The sequence below is a fragment of the Silurus aristotelis genome (assembly GCF_946808225.1).
Source record: "Silurus aristotelis genome assembly, chromosome: 22".
Classification (NCBI taxonomy): domain Eukaryota; kingdom Metazoa; phylum Chordata; class Actinopteri; order Siluriformes; family Siluridae; genus Silurus; species Silurus aristotelis.
In genome coordinates, this window is record NC_139595.1 from 1405383 (window position 1) to 1412882 (window position 7500).

Here is a 7500-nt window from a genome sequence, read left to right on the forward strand (position 1 = left end):
CAACGTAACAAACAATGTTTTGTATTGTCTTTTTTTCCCCCACCTATTAGCCCTCGTTAACCTCCGTCATCATTCCCCTGGGAAACTTCGGGCCGCGTAACATTTTTCCTGACACCATCGTTTCCTCTCCTGCTCTGATGCTTTGACACTCGTTGGCCCCGAGTCAGATAAATCCTGTTCCTGTTCCTGCTGATCTGATCACCCCGCCTCGAGCCCCTTTCTGATAACCCTTCACTAGCGCACACTGACCGGATCGATGGCCACGAACGTGATCTCCATCACCCTCCCCCTTCCCTTTTCGCTCGGCCCCTGAGCTCTAGAATCCTGCCACTCCATCCATTAGTCAAGGATCCCGTTGAACTCTGACCTCCCTCACTTAGCTCTGTTATTGATTTTTTTTTCTCTTTCTACTTGTATTTTTTTTTTTGCCACCTCATCGTACCACCTCCTCGATCCGGATGAAAGAGGCAAAAGGGAGTATTAGCGAGTCGGAAGGGGGGGATTCAGACGCTGCGATCGATGGAATGGGAATTTGAGCTTACAGTAGCAGAAAAAAATGTAGACAGGTAAAATAGCTTCAGGCCCGAGAGATAAAGTAATGGAGAAAGCAGCAGTTCAGCTATCAAACCAGCTGACAAACCACAGAGTCAAATCTTTAAACGTCAAAGGAAGACGTGTGCTTTAGCTCTTTTTTTTTGTTTGTTTTTCTGAAGAAAGGCATATTTCTGTAATGTCTGTCATTTCCGACAGAGCTCGAACGATCTCTAATAGTACTCTGGCAGTGCTGGAAATTTGAAGAGGGTAAGAATTAAAATTTTGCTGTAAAAGTGCAATCATTCTGTTTAGTCAGTGTGCTATAGAAACAACAATCCAGTGATCCTGAGTTCTTGAATAGCTGAGCTCAAGAGAACCAATGAGGAACTATTATCTAAAAGATGATGATAAGCCCAATAAATGTTTTTTACTCATCATGAGGTATATGTTGTTGTTTTTTGTGCATTTTATTTCTGCCTAGACATCATCCTGAACATCCCTGATAGATCAACGAGAAACAATTTGATGGAAATTAGATGGGTGATGATGATGTATTTGATTAGCAGCATGTTATGAGTCTCGGTATAACATTTGAAACACAAATGGACCTCTGAGGAGTCTAAAGCATGCTGGAGACATTCATGTCCGCAAATCTTACCCAATTTCCTATATAAGTACTTTCAATCCGTCTTTTTTTTACAGTTTGTCCTATAAACCATGTATTGCACCTCCACAATAATCCCAACCAGTGGCAGGATTCTACAATCTCACCCGCCCAGAGCTGTGGATTATCACCGCCCCCTGGATTTACTCGCACCCTATGGACGGGGTGCTCGCGCCATCTCCGCTCAGGACCACCTCGATATCAGGCCAGTCCCTATCCAATTGGCCTTCATTAGGGTGATCCAGGATGGGATGGCACCGTTGGGGTGCAAATCCCTCAAGCCATTAATGTTCAAACCGAGCCTATTGCAACGATCGTCACCAACTTTCCACAGGCCGCTATCAGGCGCAGCCCAATGCCGATCACAATCCTCTTAACCGCCTGCTTTATTAACCAGTCGTCCCGTTAGACATGAAAGAGGAAAGAGCAGCACTGAAGCTAAATCCTTCCCAATTTTCTTTTTCTCCCCTCCCAAAAACTCACATCTGTATCATTTCCGCCTTCTGCTTTCACCCCCATTTCAGGGGTTTTGAGCTTTATGATAAGTGTGTGTCAGTCAGTACGGCATTGACACTAATGATTCCGGACTTCATCACCCCTTAAATCCGCAACTAAATTGAATTTTAATTCTTCCATGTGGCTTAAACTGGTTTTCCGGGCTCTAATTAAATGTTCCATTTATTTTCGCAGTCACTCGGCTACTGTGAGAGCCGTAATAATTGCGTTTCGGCTTATAAAGCCGTAGTCAAATCAGTCACTGCTTGGGAGGGACCTCACAAATAAGAAGAGGCAGCTGATTGTTTTAAATGACACGTCATCTCCACCCCTTATCCTCCCAACGGCCTTTTCCTTCTCCTCCCCGTTCCCTCCCTCTTCCCACCCCGGTTGTTCCCCTCGCACCCTCGTGCCTCTCAGGGGGCAGATTAGCCTCCGTTCCTCTTCTTTAATTGATATTTATGTAATGCAGGCCGGGCCCTGGGTTTCACATTTTCCCTCTGAGAGCCCAGTGAGCGATCTCTGTGGTCCCGCCATGTTCCAAAGGCAAAGGATTGAAATGGATATTAGGTTTGCAATTATACAACACCACATGTCCACTTAGGACGTGTGGAAAACTAGCTGAAACGCTGGATGCAGACGGTGTAATATTTTCTAAGAGGCAAACTGGCCATGGTGATGAATCACTACCAATAGGGCTGGCTGATATATCGATATAATAACGATATCGTGATTAACGATTATTACCGTAAAAGATATTGTTGGTATGATGGTTTTTTTTAAGTTTGAATTGCACAATAAATGGTTCCAAACGGATGCTGTTGATTTGAGGTGATTTTTTGTCTAGACGTTCTTGTCTTTGCGGGAATGAAGAAAAAGTTGCGACAGTTTGTTAGCCAAATTATATCTACTGTTAGTCCCAGAGTTACGATGGTTCCATTTACAATATTCCTTACCATCTTTTATGATGGCGATACGACAAAGATGTTAAAATATTTTTAGGTTTCGCGCCGCATGCGAACAAAGCAGTGTATATATGCGGTACGATATGTTGCGTGTTATTTGGTGTGTTTTTTGGTGTTTCAAAGCCTAATTTTAACTCGTGTCTCTTCTTTTTTATCGGCGTCGCTGATCTCCATTCTTTAAGACTCCTGGTTGGCAAAGCCATGTCTCGACTTACGTCAGTTTCAAGTTACGATAGGGGTCATGGGAACACGTCTTTATCGTAAGTCGGGGACTACCTGTAGTTATGCGTATAGTGTATCGTAGAAATGTTCTCAAGTATCACAATCTGATGTTTTTGTCACATTGACCAGCTGTAGCTACAGTGGATTTCAAGCTTGTTTGAAATTCAGTTTAGTGACAAATAATTGAGTGACGCCAATAAACACCAGCCAACGAGAGTCCGACTGGAGATCACAGTGGATCCCTTAATCCATTTGTATGTGAGGGTGAGAGTAAAAGCAAAATGTGAATATAAAAATACCACCATGATACGATATTATTTGGCGTGTCAAACCCAGCATGCTTTCTGGCTATGCATGTTTTGTACTATAACTCCAGTTCTCCTTGCAGAACAGTTGGTTCTCCCTGCCTCTTTCGCCAAACCAATCCTTGAGTACCCAAAGAAAGAAGATACCATTTTTCAAAACTGTGTTCCATAGTCTGCAAGATGTGAGGTTACTGATCCCCCCTCCCCCTTTACCCAACACAGAATCCATCCTGTAGACTACAACTTCCTATATAAAGACTTGAACATTAACAACATTGTTATCCAAATGATTCATCGTCTGCTATTCCGGATTTTAATCACAGACTCCTATTTAAATGTGCATTTTTGATTTGCGTTCATTTGGAACTAAACGCGATTAGCCTCCTGTGGTTGTGTTGTAGAAACCGTTTTACCGCCCGCAGTGAAGTCGACTCAGCCGGTGACTCCCTCAGGACAAACAGCGTCCGCTGGGCTCGCGTTCGCTCGGCTTGTAGCCCTAATAATTCTCTCAAATGCCCATAAATCTGAGTGCTAATGATAATGTTCACGTCCTGATTTCACCTGAGCATCCAGCAGGCTGTGAGAGGAGACGGCAAATCATTCACAATGTTGGGGTTTTTCTTCATTTGTTGTCTGGGTGAAATAAAACCGTAGTCCATTAAATAATCATTCATTTTCACAAACACAAATACAGAAATATCCCTCATTCTATAGTGTACGTGTTTGTACGTTTGAATTTTCCTAAATACGCACGTTCACTGGGACTTGGAGGAATTTGCGTTTATTATGATGAAGTAATGAATTAATTTTATTTTATGAATTTTCTATGAAAGGAGTCTCCAGTGTCAGTGTTCTGTAACAGTCGGAGTAACATGTCCTATTTTTTCCTCTCTTTCACTTTACCTACTACATATTAAATTTTATAAATACATATAAAATTACATAATTAACTTTATAAACTTATAAACCCTCACCATCTCTCTCTCTTTCTCTCTTTTTTTCTCTTTTGTTGCATTGTGTTTTCTTATAAACCTTACCTGTCTTTCTCCCTCTCTAAGCCCCCTTTCATTTTTAGCATGTCTGTCTGTCTGTCTGTCTGTCTGTCTGTCTGTCTGTCTGTCTGTCTGTCTGTCTGTCTCTCTCTTTCTTATTTATTCCTCTTTTTTACCTTGTAATTTTTTTTATAAACCATCTTTTGTCAGCATTCTTTTAGTCTTTTTCAGTTTTTCTCTCTTCCCCTCTCATCTTCATCACACATGTCTGTCTGTCTGTCTGTCTGTCTGTCTGTCTGTCTGTCTGTCTGTCTCACTTGCTGTCTTCCCCTTTTTCTTTCTTATTCCCCATCTCCCTTGTCATCACATCTGTCTGTATTTCTCTCTCTCTCCTTTTTCTCTTTTTCTTTCTAAAGCCCCCTCTTATCATCACACCTGTCTGTCTGTCTGTCTGTCTGTCTGTCTGTCTGTCTGTCTGTCTGTCTTTCTTTCTTTCTTTCTTTCTTTCTTTCTTTCTTTCTTTCTTTCTTTCTTTTATTTTCATTCTAACTTTCTAATCCCCTTCTCATCTTCAGCACACGTCTCTATGAATATGTCTCTCTTTCTCTCTCTCTCTCTCTCTCTCTCTCTCTCTCTCTCTCTCTCTCTCTCTCTTTCTCTCTCTCTCTCTCTCTCTCTCTCTCTCTCTCTCTCTCTCTCTCTTCCCACTGTCTCTATCTTGTTCTGTCTTACCCACATGTCTAGCATTTTTGCTGTCTTTGAATTGGAACATTATCTGATGAATGTGAAAATAGGGTCACAACAGAACTTTTCCTCCAGTGATCTGGCTGATAGAAAGGAAGTTGTCTTCTCCTGACCACTGATAAATCCATCTCTGCTTCAGAAGGGTGTTGAACTCCAGTAAAGGATCTCTGAGTTCTCCTTTTAAGCGTCCCGGAAAGTTAAAAACACCACGGCAAACTGTCAAAGTCAACAGGTCAAGGAGCAAAGATGGAGACAGGAGTGAAAATTTAGACGGAGACGGATCCTGTGTTTATAAACCTGTGATATGAGGTCTATAATTTTAGGAGCTTTCGGAGAATGTTTTGATAGATAGATGTAAGAAAAGAAGCAAAGCGGATCAGAAGAAGTGAAAGAAGAATAATGTTTGGAGAATAAATTGTTGAAAGGTAGAATATCGTGGTCGTGTCCCGTCCTCTGGTGTCTCTGTAAATTCCTCATATACATCCTTTCAACTCGAAACTGAGGTAATGTGTGTCGACTCTATTATCGTCTCCATGCTGAAATCTGACGCCTGCACTTTAAATACCTGCCGTGAACTTCGCTTTCTGCCTTTTTTTTCCGCACTGACGCTCATAGTCTGTCATACAGTCACTAAAACAGCGCGAAAAACATCATCGCCGTTGAACTCCACAACATTAAAGGACTTCAGGAAGATTTCACGAGCCTTCGAAACATTCCTCCAAGGTCTGATTATTGTAATAAGGAGAACGACACGCTGTAAAGACTTCTGCCATATTAAAGTGTGCGAGATGCTGAAATATTCACCTCTTATTTGGTAATTACGCTGTATTGTCAAAAGTTTGCGGACACCTGATCATAAGTTCGGTATGGACTTTTTCAGCATTGAATTCCACATTTAGTTCCAATTTGCTCTTATAATTCCCTCCACTCTTCTGAGAAGATGTTCCACTAGAGTGCGCTTGTGGACATTTGATGTTAATTAGCCACATGGGTGTTAGTAAAGTCAGGTAGTGATGTAGGTGAAAAGGTGAGAAGGTCTGGGGTGCAGTCAGTGTTCACATTCATCCCAAAGGTGTTTAGTAGGAATGAGATCAGAGCTCTATAGCAGGAGATCTTCCACTTCAAACCATGTAAAGCAGATCTTCCTGAAGCTGGCTTTGTACACAGGGACATTGTGTGTGTGTGTGTGTGTGTGTGTGTGTGTGTGTGTGTGTGTGTGTGTGTGTGTGTGTGTGTGTGGATTTGTATTGTTATGCACATACAAAAAAGACCTTCTGACATCATTTTGATTTTCCATAAAAATTATTTTAGCCTAAATATGTATTATTATTATTATTATTATTATTATTATTATTATTATTATTATTATTATTATTATTATTAATTAATTTATTTATTTGGTTATTTATTTATTTATTTATTTATTTATTTGTTTGTTTGTTTATTTTTTATAGGAAAAGTAATTGAAGAAAATAGAGATGATGTGAGTTACTCTTAATGCATGTCACAGTGTTTTATTCCACTTACAGCCACATTTTTCTGGATAAAATGTTGTTTATTAATAAATACTAAAGAAATTGCTGTGGTGTAGAATAAGGACTAAAAACTTTGTGCTTTTAACTCCACCCCCTTTTTTTTCTCTTTGAAACAGCGTGAGGTTTGGAGTTTCACGGCGTGTTACTGGTCCGTGTTGGGGTAAAGGTGAGGTCAGGCGGCGGTTGGAAACTCTGCAGTCTGTTAAGTCGCTTTAGAAGAATTTTCATGGACGTGTGATTGTGTGTAGCGTCGGTGTAAAATGGAGAGCTGTCAGGACCTGAGGTTCGCTGTGCTCCTCTTTCTTCTCCTCTTTCAGGATTGTGTGGACGTGTTCAGGGAGCATGTCGTCCTGCAGAGAAGAGAAGAGTCGACTCTTTAACTTTGTCCTCTCATGTGATGTGAGTGAGTGAAGGAGTGAAGGAATAAATGAGGGGGTGAAGGAATGAGAATGTGAGGGAATGAGAGAGTAAGGGAATAAGTGAGGGAATGAGAAAGTGAGGGAATAAGTGAAGGAGTGAAGGAATGAGAGAGTGAGGGAATAAGTGAAGGAGTGAAGGAATGAGAGAGTGAGGGAATAAGTGAAGGAGTGAAGGAATGAGAGAGTGAGGGAATAAGTGAAGGAGTGAAGGAATGAGAGAGTCAGGGAATAAGTGAAGGAGTGAAGGAATGAGAGAGTGAGGGAATAAGTGAAGGAGTGAAGGAATGAGAGAGTGAGGGAATAAGTGAAGGAGTGAAGGAATGAGAGAGTGAGGGAATAAGTGAAGGAGTGAAGGAATGAGAGAGTGAGGGAATAAGTGAAGGAGTGAAGGAATGAGAGAGTGAGGGAATAAGTGAGGAAATTTACAGCAGGGTGTCAGGGTTAATATTTGCCTCCACACAGCAGCGCAGATACTCCTCTCTCTCTCTCCTCTCTCTCTCTCTCCTCTCTCTCTCCTCTCTCTCTTTTTCCTCTCTCTCTCTCTCTCCTCTCTCTCTCTCTCCTCTCTCTCTCTCCTCTCTCTCTCCTCTCTCTCTTTTTCCTCTCTCTCTCTCTCTCCTCTCTC